The sequence below is a fragment of the Xenopus laevis genome, chromosome 4L (assembly GCF_017654675.1).
Source record: "Xenopus laevis strain J_2021 chromosome 4L, Xenopus_laevis_v10.1, whole genome shotgun sequence".
Classification (NCBI taxonomy): domain Eukaryota; kingdom Metazoa; phylum Chordata; class Amphibia; order Anura; family Pipidae; genus Xenopus; species Xenopus laevis.
Genome location: NC_054377.1, coordinates 84,078,197 through 84,096,593, shown reverse-complemented (window position 1 = coordinate 84,096,593; position 18,397 = coordinate 84,078,197). Strand labels below are relative to the sequence as shown.

The following is an 18,397-nucleotide window of genomic DNA, read 5'->3' as shown; positions in this document are numbered from 1 at the left end:
AAAGTTCCACATTATGGAAGGACCATCACCCAGGGCCGGGCCAAGATATTTTGGCACTCTAGGCAAAAGTGCATTTTCACCTTGCCATTTTACCATTTTGGTTTTTAATAAAGAAATGTACTATATAAATTATACAAAATATGGGCAGAAGTGTACCCAATCAGACTTGACAGTGTCATAGAGGCCCATTTAGTAACGGTCATATTTAGTGATTTTCATGGTTTTGAAAACCAAGAAAAAACTCACTTCAGAAAAAGAAAGTAATTTATGAACAAATTCGAATGAGAAAACTATGATCAGAAAACTAAATGTGAAAAATACAAATGAAAATCCAGAAATCCCAATTTTGTCGGGAAAGAATTTGAATCATGGTTTAATGATCCACCTGACCCTTTATCCAAAAAAAACAAAAAACCATAACACACATGACACAAGAACTCCCCACCCTTTAGTCCTTAGCACACATACATAGTAACATTGGCTGAAAAAAGAAACACATCCATCGTCGAGTTCAACCTTTTATGTCCATACAGAACCTGCCAAGCACCCCTCAATCATAGTACACATAATCCTAAACAATCCCAGCACAGAACCCCCTACCCCAGCACACTCACACATATCACTCCCACCCAATGCCCAGATGGTTGTGAATTTACTTCTACAACCTTGCTCCAGTGCAAGGGAACCAGGGCCACACCAGGATCCCCTGAATCCTCTGAATCAGTGCAGCCATATTAAATTAGCCACCACTACCTGCCCCTTTGTACCTGTGCCAGCAGCCAGCCAATAAAAATGTCACTAGGTCCCCTTAGTGCCAGGCCAGCTTCAGTAAATAAGTGCCCAAGTACATATTAAATATTTAATTATTGGACCCCCACAACCTTCCCCCTGTGTATCTGTGCCAGTAGCCAGCCAATGTGCCAAATAAAATTGCCAAAAATGTCTCCAATATCCAAAGTTTCTCTTGTGAGGTGAGCCAACAAGAGCCACACCAGCACAAGTACCACCAACCATTACAGTGATGTCACGTGCAGCCACCGCCATCCACTGTGCATGCGTCGGATGAAATAAAGTTACAGGCCAGCTGGAGAGGTGAAGCGGGAGCACAGAAATGTGATACTGTCTTAAGGTGTTTGGGGCGGGTGGTTAAAATACATGCGTTAATAATGGCCAAAAAAGAGCATCACACACAGTTAAAAAAAAATGAAAATAAAGATACAAACATATATATAATTATTTTTTTCTCCTAAGCACGCCCCCCCAATGATTGCGCCCTAGGCAGGTACCCACCCTGCCTACCCCTAGTTCCGGCCCTGCCATCACCCATTGAGTCCTTTTTCTCTGTAATAATAAACCAGTACCTTGTCCTTGATGGTAACTAACCTGCATGAATCTGTATTGGTGGCAAAACAATCCTTTTAGCAGCCTTAAAGCATGGCATTCCAAATTACAGATCCATTATCTGGAAAACACCAGTTCCCAAGTATTCATGATAGATCTTCTTCCCTCATATATATATATATATATATATATATATATATATATATATATATATATATATATATATATATATATATATATATATATATATATATATATATAGCAGTCCAGTGAAAGCACTCACGGCAATGACCCTTCAGGGGTATATCAAAATATTTTTTTTAGTGCATGGTGCATCTCAACGCGTTTCGACTCGCAGAGAGCCGTCATCAGGATAAAAACAGGAAGTGAGGCAGACCATTATATCACCCTCATATCCAATCAACATATCAGTAATTAGAAAGATATTTAAAACACCACATATATAAATAAATTAAGAGTGTCACCCAATTCTCATTACAATATCTATAGACAAAATGAGAATTTTCCCTATAATCATTAAGTAACTATTAAAAATCACTATATTGTAAAGCCGTATCAAGGCTAATATATATCTCGTGTTATATAAAATTTAAAATATGTGCAAAGAGCTATAAAGCCCTTTTAGTGAAATGTATCATTATGGTGTATCAAATGTAACCATCTGTGAGGACAAAATTTGTGAAGGTTAAAAACAATGGTACTCAGAAACAAAGTAACCAACATGCAACAGTTTCAAGTAAACATCATTATATCAACTTAATTAAGCCACTAATTCTTCAAAGGTGCACGGCCTTTCGTTTATAAACTATAGAGAAGACCATATATTTGCCGGAATGTTATCTTTAGATTGGAAGTGCTTGTATCACCCATATTTACTCACAGATAACTAGCTAAAGAATACATTTCATTTAGCCCTCTGGGTGCCACCGTATCTAAGGTGCGCATCCATTTGGCTTCTCGTTGCAGTAAAAGCTTGGACCTATCACCACCTCTAATTTGAGGGGGGATATGATCAATCAAAATGGCCCGAAGGGAAGGCAGTGGGTGTTTACAACCCAGGAAGTGTCTGGAGGAGCCGGACAACGCTGTCGGCGCGTGTGAGCCACGACGGGTGCATCGTTGCCAGCGGGGGTGGAACAGGAACCCCTTTAAGTTGCTATGGTCTGGCCCTTCAGTGACGGTGAGCCGCTGTGAAATCCTTGCTTGCGGTCGTTTGGGGGATCGGATGTGCCAGACAACGCTGTCGATTTTGGTGCACGTATGTATTGCTACTAGCAGGGGTGAAATAGGAACTCCTCGAAGCTGCTGCGGCCTGGACTCTTAGATGACGGAGAGTGGTGAGTTTTGATTTCACAATTTAGCGATGCTGATATACTTCTCCACGCCCTATATATGTACTGCTAGTGGTAGATATTGAAGATACAAGATATAATCTGATTGACTACTGGAGTGAGGTGGCTCGCTATCTGAGTGCCTGAATATTTATCTTACTGCTGATGAACATTGGGAATAGCCAGATTAAGGCTATATGAGCCTATAAAAGTGACTGCTTATATTGGTGTCCATGTATATGGTGAACAGTGCTTGACACTAAAGACACATATAGTGGTGCTTACATTCATACCTCTAGTGCATGGATCCCCAACCTTTAGAACCCGTGAGCAACATTCAGAAGTAAAAGGAGTTGGGGAGCAACACTAGCATGAAAAATGTTCCTGGGGTGCCAAATAAGGGCTGTGATTGGCCATTTGGTGGCCCCTATGTGGATTGTCAATCTACATTGAGGCTCTGTTTGGCAGTACACCTGGTTTTTATCCAACCAAAACTTGCCCCCAAGCCTGGAATTCAAAAATAAGCACCTGCTTTGAGGCCACTGGGAGCAACATCCAAGGGGTTGGAGAGCAACATGTTGCTCGCGAGCTACTGGTTGGGGATCACTGCTCTAGTGGGATCTGTGATACATAACTTGTGAATTTATTTTATATTTCTTATCCTCTCCAATGGAGGAGAATGCGATAAACTTTCAAGTTGATGCCACCCGTGAGTTTGCATTTACCCAAGACGATGCGACCCGCATTCTTTTCACAGATTCGGCCGCTGTACTTCATGCTGGTAAACTTCCGAGAGACATATTTAATCAATTAACACTCTCAGAAAAAGGGAAATAGACTTCCTATTGCATGGTTCCTACTTATCTGATTATTACAGGCAGCGTAAGATCCCTAGGGGTTTCAGAGTGCGGAATACCCCCACAGTGGGGCGCTCTAATGCGGAATTCTGTAGCCGTTGGTGTGGCATACTTAACAAATGCTCCCTTGACCTTATGCTGCTTGTAATTGAGGAATCTGGTAAGGAATTGAAAAAGGTAAGGGCCGAGATTAGTGAACTTGACAACCAATCACTGTCAATTCTAAGAGCTGATCAATCGGTTAATTGGTTACAGAGATTGGATAACTGCGTACAACAGTATAGACAGGAACTGATTACTTTTAAACAGGCTAAAGTGATTAAGGTTGATCAAGATTATAAGGACCGTAGGGTTTATGGCTGGCTAATTGGCAGATCCAATACTGACGGAAGGGAAAGACGTAGATTTAGGAGACCTAGACAATTTTCTACAGTTGACAGTTCAGGTGACTCACCATCTTCTGATTGTGATACCCCGCAGACGGCCCTACAATGTGCTACACAGGAGCCTACCCAATCGAAGAATCACACACAGGACCATTTTTTAGGGGATCGAAGAGGAAAAGGAAACATATCAGGACCACCAAGGAAACCGACACCGTAATTTTCAATCTAAGTGGGCATGTTCTTACGCAGGGCAAGATGTCTCTACTCTCACGTGGCCTATCATTTGTGCCAGTAAATAAAAATGATGCATTTAATTTGGAAGTGGATCTTTTTAGATTCCAGTGCAAATTAAAATTAAAGGACCATTTTAAAGATAGTGAGATAACAGAAAAGGAGACATTCCGTCCTGCTAGCACATTTGACCCGCCTAATACCTCCACGTCCATTAAAATGTACTGTGGCATTGTGCAGAATGAATGTTTTGAGGTACTTCACCAGCCGAGTAAGTATTACTCCAATTTGACACCAGCAGAGAGAGAAGCAGTTAAAACACTACAGGGGGATAAAGAGCTAATCATACGCCCAGCGGATAAAGGTGGCTCAATTGTGTTACTTGATAGGACTTATTATAGACAAGAACTTCTGCGACAGCTCTCAGATGTACAGGTGTATGAGAAACTCTCTAGTGACCCCACTGTACGTTTTAAGGTACAACTTGATACCCTTTTGATAATGGCACATAGGTCAGGGTGGATTAGTGAAAAGTGTCTCCAATACCTTATTACTGAACATCCTAAACGGCCAATTATCTATACACTCCCAAAGGTACACAAACATCCAACAGCACCGCCAGGGAGGCCAATAATTTCAGCAAGAGGCTCTCTTTTTTCTAATGTGGCTAAATTTTTGGATAGCTTCTTACAGCCCTTGTGCGCTAAGATGCCATCTTATATTGCTGATACGTCCTCATTATTGGACATTTTACATCAAATAGGACCCCTGCCCGATGATGTTATATTTGCCACACTTGACGTAAGCAGTTTGTACACGATCATCCCTACGGATGAGGGGATAGCAGCATGTAGAGAGGCACTATGTAAGAATCATAAAGGTGATCCACCTGTTGAATTCCTTTGTACATTACTTGAGATGCTTCTGACATGTAACTATTTCCGTTTTGAACAAACATACTTCTTACAAAAGACCGGTACGGCAATGGGATCCAATGTGGCCCCCTCCTATGCCAATCTGTATATGGATCATTTTGAACAAGCATACATTTATTCTAAATACACTGAACACCTCATATTATTCTGTAGATATATCGATGATATTTTCATTATTTGGCGAGGGGACCACAATGGAGTACTAGCATTTACTGCTGAGTTGAATGCATTGCCTACCCCGGTCAAGTTTACATTGACTTTTGATAAAGACAAGGTGGACTTTCTAGACGTTAGGATATTTCGTACTGCAGGGGGAGTGGGCACTACTCTGTTTCGCAAAAATACAGATCGGAACACGATCTTGCATGCTCATAGTTACCACTCCCCCTCCACTTTGAAATCAGTGCCCTACACACAATTTCTGAGAGTGTTTAGGATTAACTCCAATTTGGCCATGGCTATACAGCAGGCTCAGGAAATGCGGGATCGCTTTCTAGAGAGAGGTTACAAAATTGCTTTTCTTAATGCTGAATTGGACCGAGCGCAAAAAAATGTCCACTATACGGGAGAAAATTGGCAAAGATAAGGTACATGGAAAAGGAGACAAAAAGAGTGAGCAGGTAAAGATTGAAGATAAAATGGTGTTCGTTTCGGACTATACACCAGCCAGTCAAAATATCAATGCTGTAGTCAAAAAACATTGGCCGATACTACAGATGGACACCAACTTACCTTTTTCACATATGCCACCACCAATATGTGCCCATCGGAGAGGTCGATCACTAAGGGACCTCTTAATGAGGACAGATCTAAGGGATGCTAATGTGGGCACGTGGTTGGGAAGGAATAAAAATGGATGCTACCGCTGTGTGGGGTGTAAGACCTGTGGATGTCTACTAACTGGTGAAACTTTTTCTCACCCACACAGTGGAAAACTATATCAAATCCGCTACAGGCTGACTTGCACCTCGGAGTATGTCGTATATTGCATAGTATGCCCGTGTGGCCTCTACTACGTTGGAAAATGCATAACGACATTTCGGATGCGGATGAATAATCATCGCTCTGTGATACGTGCGGCTTTAGCCACTGGCAAATCAGATACTCCCCTGGCTAGACACTTCCTGGGTTGTAAACACCCACTGCCTTCCCTTCGGGCCATTTTGATTGATCATATCCCCCCTCAAATTAGAGGTGGTGATAGATCCAAGCTTTTACTGCAACGAGAAGCCAAATGGATGCGCACCTTAGATACGGTGGCACCCAGAGGGCTAAATGAAATGTATTCTTTAGCTAGTTATCTGTGAGTAAATATGGGTGATACAAGCACTTCCAATCTAAAGATAACATTCCGGCAAATATATGGTCTTCTCTATAGTTTATAAACGAAAGGCCGTGCAGCTTTGAAGAATTAGTGGCTTATTTAAGTTGATATAATGATGTTTACTTGAAACTGTTGCATGTTGGTTACTTTGTTTCTGAGTACCATTGTTTTTAACCTTCACAAATTTTGTCCTCACAGATGGTTACATTTGATACACCATAATGATACATTTCACTAAAAGGGCTTTATAGCTCTTTGCACATATTTTAAATTTTATATAACACGAGATATATATTAGCCTTGATACGGCTTTACAATATAGTGATTTTTAATAGTTACTTAATGATTATAGGGAAAATTCTCATTTTGTCTATAGATATTGTAATGAGAATTGGGTGACACTCTTAATTTATTTATATATGTGGTGTTTTAAATATCTTTCTAATTACTGATATGTTGATTGGATATGAGGGTGATATAATGGTCTGCCTCACTTCCTGTTTTTATCCTGACGACGGCTCTCTGCGAGTCGAAACACGTTGAGATGCTCCATGCACTAATAAAAATATTTTGATATACCCCTGAAGGGTCATTGCCGTGAGTGCTTTCACTGGACTGCTATTCATGAATTTGGTTAGCACCCGGCTATTTAACTACAAGAATGGTGAGTGCCGATTTATTCCATATATATATATATATATATATATATATATATATATATATATATATATATATATATATATATATATATATATATATATATATATATCAACAAACGTATTAAATAAAGTTGAGATATATTTGGATAGTTTTAAATGATATAGTAGTTTTGATTTATTAGTATGAAGTAATACAATTTTTGTTATTAAATATTGACTTGTAGATTGTTCAAGACATCAAAACTTGCCTTAAATACTGAAAACCCTTCTATTGATGTAGGGCAGCTTGTGACCTAAAGGGGTGGTGGTGATTTAGATGCTTATGCTAAATCAGATGCTGATTTAATAAAGCAGATTTACACAAATTAAGAAGGGAACATAAGTATGTACTAAGACTTGAGAACTGAGAAGTGTTGCTGCATTTAGGTATTATTTCCTGAGCAGAAATCTTTACAAGATGTACAGTTATGATTTATGAAGGGGCAGAACTACATCCTTCTCCCCTGAGTTTACATTCTCTCAGTCACAGTCCGGTGACTTAATCACTGAGCCACCCTCTTTCCCTACAATACCACTGTAGTTTCGGCAATCATTTGCTGCATTTATCTACAGTTGCCTTTTTCTTTTATCGCTGATGTCTATGAAAATCACCTGTACAAAACTGCATGTGTTTTTTCTTGAAGTCATACCATCTATAAAATTAGCAGGGAACACGTTAATAAACAGTTCTTTTTCACAGCACAGATAAAATCATTTTTCTTAAAATGGTTGGAAAAGTGCAAAATACTGGGATACAAGGGTTTTCATTGAGTTATAATCTGAAAATAATGAACTTCTGTCACAGCTACAAATGGATTGTCACGTCTTCCCTGGGGAGACGTTGTGGAGTACAAGAAGTTGGGAGCCTGAAGATTGGGTAATCCGGCGTGTAAACATACACAGCATTAGAATCAGAATAGAATAGCGTCAGAATCCATGATAATGGTGAAAGATTAAAATTAATAAATTTAGAAGTGATTACAATTAATGGTGCTCACAATGTATGTACAAACTTGAAATAGTAGAAAGCGGCAGGCAGGGACGGGCAGAATCAGGTCAAAGAGTCAAGGCACGCGGCAGACAAACAAAGTTGAGGCACAAGCAAGGAGTAAGAACCGGGGAATCCAAAAGCAGAGCAAGGAGGGGCACCAGGGTACAGGAACAAGGCAAGATCTGGAGCAGGACTCGGAATCAGGAACAGAATGAGTCACAAGAACAGGATTAGACAATGCAGGAACCAGCAGCAAGGTCACGGGAACAGCTTAAAGGCCACTGAACACTGGGCAGAGGTAAAGGGCAGGCTTATAAAGGTCAAGATTGGATAATGAGAAACAGATGGGAATAAGAGATGGACGGAGAGATAATGCAGAAGACAGGAATATACTGGGAACAACAGGAATAAAGAACAAGACAAGACTTAGGACATACAGTGGCAAAACAGGTAAGTGCACAGGTAAATCAGCCTAGAGTCCAGAGTTTGAAACTGAGCAAGTCCTGACATGGGTGTAGACAGGCTCTATCAACTTACAATGGTTAAGTTTCCACTTAAAATTAAAGTTTAGTATGAAGTGACAAATTAGAATTTTATTAGATTTACGTAAGGCACTCCCTGGTGCACTGAAATAGATGCAATGGGGATTGCACACTAGTGATCAGCCCAAAACCCACCGGGACCTGTGGGTCAGGCGGGTTCAGTCCAACTTTCTCACAAGTTTGCCTTTTGTGGGTGGTTCGGGTTGAGCTCTTCCTTCTGCTCTCCCCACCTGTGACCTTACTCTGGTGACTTCCATCTCTGGTAGCCTCTCTTTATAGGCACATGCATGCCTGGCCCATTTCCTTATATCAGAGATGGGCTGTTTTGGCTCAGGTCTATAAATAGAGCGGACTTTTCGGTTGAGTGTTATTCAACTGCACCTATTGACACCAGGGAACCCTTGCACTACTGTTACCCTGGACCTAATGCTAATGATAGAGTTTCCACAGAGGGTTGCATCATTAGGCATACCAGCCTTGTGCCCAGTGAATTGGATGCAAATGCTGTTTTAAACACGTGCTACGTAAGTAACCCTCACTCTGAAAATACTGGTCACTTGCATATGATTTGCATCAAATACAACAACCATTTCAACACATCAGTAGCAATTGCAGTAGATACAATTCAGAGTATGGTTGCTAGTACTCTGATATTATGTGGAAAGAGTTGTATTATGGGTAAACAAGATGGCCATTTGCATTCAAAATTGGACTTTGCACACGGCGCTTGCATTTGTAAATGACCCTAAAGTGAAATTCATTATTTATTAATTTATTGATTGAAATACATGTTTTTGCTCTGCTGTCCTGAAGTTTGGCATTTTAAATGATAAGTGGACCTTGTATCATTAGCTGTAAATACATGGATGTACATACATAGCTGTAATAATGGTAGTTCACTAGCCTGAATCTTCTTGTACCAATCTTGGTAAATTGGTGAAGATTTTACCTGGATAAAAGATGTGAATGTTCGCCAATGCAAACAGAATTTTACCAATGCAAAGTTAATTTGCCAAAATTTGTCACACTTTCTTTTTTAGCAACTTGGAGATGATATGGAATATTTTAATTTTTGGTTAAAAAAAAAATACTCCAAATTTGAACTTTCACACTTTCGTAAACATGCTCCTTAAAGAGAATATGAATAATTATCTAGGCACAGAATAAGCACTATTTCATTGTCTAGTTATGGTAAGATAAAATAGAAAAGAAATACGGTACTTATGGCTAAAACACTGTAAATTCCACTATGCTGAGAAGAAAGCTAGAGCCAGTATTCCTTACTTTATTCCTTTACGTTGTAGCAAATTGGTTACTAGAAGCTATTTTGTCAGGATCCCCAGCCTAAGGGTTAGCCTCTTGGGCAGAAAATTCCCTTGGAAAAAATACACTGTGCGATTATTCAATGGATGTCCAACCAGCATGTCTCTCGTCCCATCATGTCACTTATAGGTGGAGAGTAGTAAAGGTTTAAGCTGAGGGCACACTAGTTATTTTCTTTGCTGGTATGTAAACAAAAAAAGCTGATCCACTGCCTTCATGGGACCAGCCCACCAGTGCACATACAGAGTAGAATTTTCAAAAACTGTGTGCCATTAGACTTAGGGAGGATTCCCATTCCAGAAGAAATCAACTGGCTTATATGTGTATAAAAACATAAAATAAAACTGCTCTATGGCCATCTATTGGTAGCCTCCCCAAACACAAATTGCACCCTCCTCCCCAGGGACTGAAGGCTATTAAAGAATGATGGGACTGATAGCACTGGACATCTTGATTTATGTTCCGGCCCCTACCCTTCCTGGTTTGCCCTGTGTGCCATTTCTCTAACGCCATATATGTAAATGAATCAGCAGCTTGGGAAGCCATAGAAATAATACAATGAAATAGAAAGCGAAGCTTGCATCAGATTTCACAAACAGCAACTGTGCCTTGAACTGGAAAATATGTAGGTGACATTTTAAAGAGTCTCATTTCCACACTGGCACAAGTTTCGCACATCCGTCACCATACATTCTCTCTTTTATGAATCCCACGTCAGCCATCTATATGCGAGCATGCTACAGAATCTCTAAACATTCCTGTATTCCCTTCCTCCAGACCATCAGCATGTTACTTGTCAAACTGTATGAGCACAATTGAAATAGTCCTGTCAGTAACATTAAATCAAACTTTAATGCAGTGTCCGTGTGCTAGAGCCTACAATTGTTTTGCCTTTTCCTCTCTCCCTCTCGCTCTATATATATTTTATTTTCATTTTCTGGGAATAAAAGGTAACAAAGCTCTCATAGTAGATTTAGAGTAAAGAAAGTGTCATAGCAGAGGGATCAATTTTACAGCAACTAAAAGCAAGTATTGCAACCCTCAATAGAGTCATAATATCTACACAGTTTCCAGGTGTTTAGTGAGAAATGTATTCCCTAACAGGCTTGTTATGTTCAGCTTTGGACATCGTTATCATGTATCTATGGAACAACCTACCGCGGAAGGATTAAGAATAAGGACCTACCTCACATCTGGAGAGATGACAACTCTTCTTTATCATAAACAGCTGCAAACCTTGGATCCTATACAAAAAACAGAGCAGAGGGAAACACAGCATTGAGCCCAATGGGATTTTGTAAAGGATATAACAGTTTTTGCTTCAGTGCTCTGTTATTATTTTCAGGTTCCATTTCCGAAGGAATGCATTTACAATGAGCATGAAAAATGGATTTTAGTTTTATATGAAAAAAAAAGATTTTCAGTGTCTTACACCCAACCAATCACATACTGTTGTGTTTATATTTGATGTCATTTATCTGATTTAAACATGAGTGCATGTTTATTACATCTCATGGAAATAGGCCCGGATTTGGGAAGGCGACACAAAGGCCCAAGCCTAGGGTGGCAAGGTTTTAAGGGCAGCATGGTTTTAGGGATGGAATGCCACCCAGACATATTTAAATTTTTTTGCAAGCACTGGGGATGTGCAGTTCCTTAGATCTCCTGTATGCCTAATCCCCAGTGCGTGCTTGTGAGGGTGGGGTACTCACACGAGGACCCTCAGGCCTAGGGGCAGCTGGGTTAAAAATCCGGGCCTGCACGGAATTACATTCTAATTTGTGGATTGCAATGATTTGCAATGATTTGCAATGCTTCTTGGAATATCCCTGATTAACCCTGCCTGATTATCGTTTCCGCTGGTTTGTCTGACTTCCTGATTCTTCACTGCAAAGAGTCGAGTTTGAAAACTACCATTGGTTACCCGGCTCTCATACCTTCCCCTACCAGTCGTTCCTCTGCTCAGTTTGAGGATATACTGTGTGGGGTATTGTAAGAGTGGTCTTCCTTCAGCTAATTGGTTCCAGACTCCGGTAAAGCTGGCCATAGACAAAAAGATCCGATCGTACGAAACATCGTACGATCGGACTTCCCCATCTCCTGACTGGCCATTAACCATTCCAATCAAATAAAGTAGTAAAAGAACAATCAGCCGATGTTCTGCCCCTGACAGCAATCATATGAAAGTTATGTCCGACCAAAGCTAGTGACAGTCTCCCACTGAAAATCGTACGATCGGCAATACACGCAGAGATATTATCGGCAGCCGACAGAAATCTTTTAACCTGTCCGATCAACCAAACAACCGATCTCCGCCGGACGATAAATTTCGGGACTCTCCACATATGGTCCAAAATTCGTACGATCAGATCTTTGCGTCTATGGCCAGCTTAAACCTTACAATATGCTTATTTGCATATTACACTTTGAGTAAAATAAATGGAATGGAATCATTGAATCCTCTTTGAAAAAAAAATAGCTTTACAGTTACAAAATGGCCAAATCCTGAAAGATGCTGGGATTCCACCAACCTTGATTTGCGAATTATAGATGGCTACATATGTTATGATGTATCTCCTTGCTTTGACATATGAAAAAGCAAGATTACAAGACAATCTGGCTACACACAGCAAGCAAAAATAGCAAGCACAGATTTTGCCTCCAAGCGTTGTTGATTAACCACATCAAGTGGTGAAGACAATATATATATAAATATATATATATATATATGATTTGAGTGGGAGATCATGCACATGCACCCGTATGATCATCTGCTTAAAGCGTTTCCCTAAATATGCTATAGAAAATATGTTTAGCTAAAAACACAAGTTGAATGCAAAAACTTTAATGTCTGAGATAAATGTTACTGAGAAAGGGCCCTTGTTATAACATTCCCTGTACAACTTCAATTCATAGTTTTCTATGGCACTGTAACCATTTTTTTGAATTCAGGTGTGGTTTATTGAACTCAATTTACAAGACATACAATGCAATACATCACATCATCACATTCGGTTATACATAAAAATAAAAGTCGTTGCCAAAGGCACAATCTGTAGCATAAGCAATTCTTCACTTAAAACATAGCACGACAGTGACCTCAGGAATTGCATAACAGTGTACCACATTCTACAGAATAACAGAGATCCACTAGTCTTGTACCCAATCCAGCCATTTATCCCAAATTTTGTTAAACTTCTTAGTGCTACCTCTCTTTTTATAAATCAAGGCCTCTAGGTTACATAGAGATTTAACTCCTGCCTCCAATGTGCTGAGGAAGGAGGTAGGGCATCCTTCTACTTCCTTGTGATGAGCTTCCTTGCTAAAAATAAACCTTCCTTTACAAAGAGAGCTTGTAAGAACGTAAAGACATCATTGAGGCCTATGCCAAAGAAGCAGGTTTTCACTGTTCTTGGGAGTGTGGTTTCCATAATCGCATCAAGCGTGTCAAGGATCTCAGACCAGTATAAAGCAAGGACCGGACAGTCCCATATCATATGGGTGAGGGAGGCATCAGGAGCATGGCACCTGGGGCATTCTGAGGAGGAATCAGGAAAGATACGGTGCAACTTAGCCGGATAGTAGTATGCCCTGTGAATTAGGTACAACTGTATCATTCTATCTTTATAGTTGACGGAGACTGTGGTAGGAGAGGCCACCAGCTCCTCCCACTCCTCATCCTCAAGCACCCCAACTTCACTCTCCCACTTAACTTTCAGGGACAATAGAGGTTTATTGAAATGTGCAGTGTGCAATCCCGCATATAGCTTTGATATAATACCCTTCGTGGAGCCCTGCGAAAGGCAGTCAACCAAGCTATAATGAGCTAACTGAATTGGTTGCTGTCTGTGCTGATAGGACAGGCTCTGCTGTATTTGAGTGTACCGTAACCACTGGTGCGGAGGTAGGTGAAAATCTTCCTGCAGCTTATCAAACGGGACCAATTTCCCTTCATGCCAAACTTCCCCTATGGTACGAATCCCGCACCGCGCCCATATAGGATTCTTGCCCAGCCTAGCAATGCCCGGAAACCAAAAGTTTTCCCAGAGTGGTGTCTGGGGAAGAAATTTGTCAATCATGGCAATTTGAGAGGCTTTCCCCCAGATTGTACGCATGAAGGTCAGCACTTGATTTGGGTATTTCATCGGCCGTGGTTTTTTAATGAGAAGCCACTGGAATGGGGGGAATGAGCCACCCAGTATTAGCCTATGCAGTTGATAAAGAGTCTGGTGAAAGGATTCTCCCACCCACACCACTAGGTGACTCAGCTGAGCAGCCAAGTAGTATAGGAAAATATTCGGAAAGGATACCCCACCTTGGAATTTGTCCCTGGTAAGTGTACTTAAACTCAATCGAGGGCGGGTGCCCCCCCAAATCAGTCGACGAAAGCTAGAGTCAACTTTGGCAAAAAAGGACTTTTTAATCCAAATCGGAGCTTGGAGAAGGATATACTGTATGTCAGTTTAGGGAGAAGAATCATCTTTATGAGCTGTATCCTACCCATAGGGCTTAACATCAAGGGTTCCCACGCTTTAATTTTCTTTTCTACAGTTGACAGCAGGGGTAGAAAATTAGAACTATAGTAAGCAGAAATGGGCAGCTTGACCACTACTCCCAAATAAGTAAATTGATCAACTATTGGAAAGGGATACTGCGGCTCTTCTCCTTGCATAATTGTGCCATCTATTAGCAGTATGCTGGACTTTGCTGCACTAGTGACCAACCCGGAAAGGCGTGCAAATTTCGTTGTTACCTCTGTTAGACATTGTAGGGATGGCCCCATATCCCCGAGATATATCAAGGTATCGTCAGCACAGAGCTGAATCCTCTCCTCCCTATCTCCAAGGCGCCACCCTTGAAACTTATCATGTATTCTGATTGCTTGCGCAAAGGGCTCCATGGCTAGGGCGAAAAGGAGGGGAGACATCGGGCAGCCCTGTCTCGTACCCCTTTCCAGAGGGAACTGTGTTGAGGGTATGCCATTTACTATTAGGGCCGCTCTAGGCGAGTAATACATGAATCTCACCCAATTAGTAAATGAGGGCCCAAAATTAAACTGCTTCAAAACGGACCACATATAGGGCCATTCGACCGTGTCAAATGCCTTCGTGATGTCTAAGACAGTCACTGCCCTCTGGCCGGAGTTGTCATGTGTAGTGGCAAGGTTCAAATACAGCCGTCTAATATTGAGAGCAGTTGACTTCCCCTGCATAAACCCAGTCTGGTCTTCTGCAATAACAGTGTGGATGACCTTATTAATCCTATTCGCTAGTACTTTTGCCAAAATTTTTATATCAGTTGGGAGAAGAGAGATTGGTCTGTAGGCATCCAAATGGGTAGGGTTTTTACCAGGCTTCTGTAACAAAACAACAGAGGCCTCATACATGGAAGGAGGAAGGTGTCCCCCTTGAAAAGCATACTGTAGCATTGATAGTAAATAGGGCCCAATACTCTCCTTAAACCTTTTGTAAAATTCGATGGGGAGGCCATCAACTATTGGAAAGGGATACTGCGGCTCTTCTCATTGCATAATTGTGCCATCTATTAGCAGTATGCTGGACTTTGCTACACTAGTGACCAACCCGGAAAGGCGTGCAAATTTCGTTGTTACCTCTGTTAGACATTGTAGGGATGGCCCCATATCCCCGAGATATATCAAGGTATCGTCAGCACAGAGCTGAATCCTCTCCTCCCTATCTCCAAGGCGCCACCCTTGAAACTTATCATGTATTCTGATTGCTTGCGCAAAGGGCTCCATGGCTAGGGCGAAAAGGAGGGGAGACATCGGGCAGCCCTGTCTCGTACCCCTTTCCAGAGGGAACTGTGTTGAGGGTATGCCATTTACTATTAGGGCCGCTCTAGGCGAGTAATACATGAGTCTCACCCAATTAGTAAATGAGGGCCCAAAATTAAACTGCTTCAAAACGGACCACATATAGGGCCATTCGACCGTGTCAAATGCCTTCGTGATGTCTAAGACAGCCACTGCCCTCTGGCCGGAGTTGTCATGTGTAGTGGCAAGGTTCAAATACAGCCGTCTAATATTGAGAGCAGTTGACTTCCCCTGCATAAACCCAGTCTGGTCTTCTGCAATAACAGTGTGGATGACCTTATTAATCCTATTCGCTAGTACTTTTGCCAAAATTTTTATATCAGTTGGGAGAAGAGAGATTGGTCTGTAGGCATCCAAATGGGTAGGGTTTTTACCAGGCTTCTGTAACAAAACAACAGAGGCCTCATACATGGAAGGAGGAAGGTGTCCCCCTTGAAAAGCATACTGTAGCATTGATAGTAAATAGGGCCCAATACTCTCCTTAAACCTTTTGTAAAATTCGATGGGGAGGCCATCAGGGCCAGATGCCTTCTGGCATGGAAAGGAGTCTATAGCATAATACAATTCTCTCAAGGTTATTGCCTCCTCTAACAGGGTCTTATCCGCCTGGGACAGCCGTGGCAACCCAAGGCTAGTTAAAAAGTTTTCTCTCTCCTCCACTGACGTAACATTGGTAGATTTGTAGACTTCAGTAAAGTAAGAGGTCAGTAGGTCCTGAATTTCACTGGGTTGATTACACAGTAGCCCTTGCTGGTTTTCTAGTTCTGTTATTACAGGCGTGGGATTATCAGCTCTAGAGACATATGCGAGAAGCTTACCCACCCGCTCCCCGTGCTCAAAAAAGGAAGCCTTAGTAAACAGTAATTTACGTTTAGCCTTAGCCGAAAGATAAGTAGAGTAAACTGATTGGGCAGATTGGAGGTCTTTGTAGTGCTGTGGGATAGGATTGTTGACTACTGCATTTTCACAATCAGCAACTTTACTAGCTAATGCGATCTCCTCTAATTTAGAAGTGCGTTTAACTGCCGTGATTTCACTATGAAAGACCCCTCTCATATAGGCTTTAAAAGTGTCCCAGACTACAGATGGATCAGCTGTGTCCACATTTACCTCAAAAAATTCTCTCATAGTACCAGCAAGCCTCTCATCATCGTCAATAATCTCCAACCAAATTGGGTTCAAGGCCCACCTCTTCCTTTCACTTGCCTGAGGGGTGTGCCATGTAGCCATAAGGGGGGCATGGTCTGAAATGCCCCGGGGCAGGTATACTATATCCTTAAGTCCAGCCAGGATCCCTCCCGTCAGGAAAATAAGGTCAATGCGTGATAAGGTTAGGTGTGAGGTAGAAAAGCACGAATATTGAAGCTCTGTAGGATGGAGAAGTCTCCAGCCCTCTACTAGACCTAGTGCCTCAATTAGACTGGCTAAATTAGTAGGAGGTGGAGTTGTCTGCGGAGGCTGCCTATGTAACCTGTCAAGCTGAGGAGAGAGGACCGAATTGAAATCCCCAGTGCAAATAACTTGAGCGTGTGGGCGAGCAGTAATAAATGGAATAAGGTGGTGGAGGCATTCATCCGAGTACGGAGGGGGAATATACAGGTTAGCTAAGATTAGCTCTTTGGCTGCTATTTGGCAATGGAGAAAAACAAATCTGCCTCTAGGATCAATTTTAACAGTGTATGGCCTAAAGCACACTGATTTTTTTATTAAAATAGACGTGCCAGCTGTGTAAGAGGAATAAGCAGAGTGATAACTCCACCCAATCCAAGGTTTCTTTATAGATTTGACCTTATTGCCCATAAGGTGAGTCTCCTGTAAGAATACCAAATCTGGATTACGTTTTCTGATATAATCCATGGTCAGCCTACGCTTGATTGGGTCATTAAGACCCCTCACATTCCAACTTAGTAATGAAAGACTCATTGTACACCTTTGTGAAAGCAGTAAACAGCATATGGGGCAAAAGCTTGCTGCTGGGTACGTGGACAAGCCCCATCTAACAATTGTATAATAGCAAAACCTTCATAGCCTATCACTCCAAATGTGAAATTGAGTCGACTTCCATCTTGTGTCATATCACCTGAATTAACCTCATACATAGTAACATAGTAAGTAAGGTTGAAAAAAGACACATGTCCATCGAGTTCAACCTTTTTTTTTTTTATTAACTACCTATCTGCCAGTTGATCCAGAGGAAGGCAAAAACCCATCTGAAGCCTTTCCAATTTGCCTTAGAGGGGGAAAAATTCCTTCCTGACTCCAAAATGGCAATCGGACTAGTCCCTGGATCAACTTGGACTATGAGCTATTTCCCATAACCCTGTATTCCCTTACTTGCTAAAAAGCCATCCAACCCCTTCTTAAAGCTATCTAATGTATCAGCCTGTACAACTGATTCAGGGAGAGAATTCCACATCTTCACAGCTCTCACTGTAAAAAACCCCTTCCGAATATTTAGGCGGAACCTCTTTTCTTCTAATCGGAATGGGTGACCTCGTGTCAGCTGGAAAGACCTACTGGTAAATAAAGCATTAGAGAGATTATTATATGATCCCCTTATATATTTATACATAGTCATCATATC

The 18,397-nt window shown here is 41.4% G+C and overlaps 1 protein-coding gene across 1 annotated transcript in view; it reads right to left on the bottom strand.

The window, feature by feature from the left end:
- The window catches only part of ptprf.L (protein tyrosine phosphatase receptor type F L homeolog), a 634,602-nt gene that overhangs the window by 436,483 nt on the left and 179,722 nt on the right, over positions 1-18,397 (bottom strand). The window contains exon 3 of the mRNA XM_041589192.1: positions 11,167-11,224. The gene's annotated coding sequence lies outside the window, so the exon portion shown is untranslated. The remainder of the gene's footprint in view (positions 1-11,166; positions 11,225-18,397) is intronic.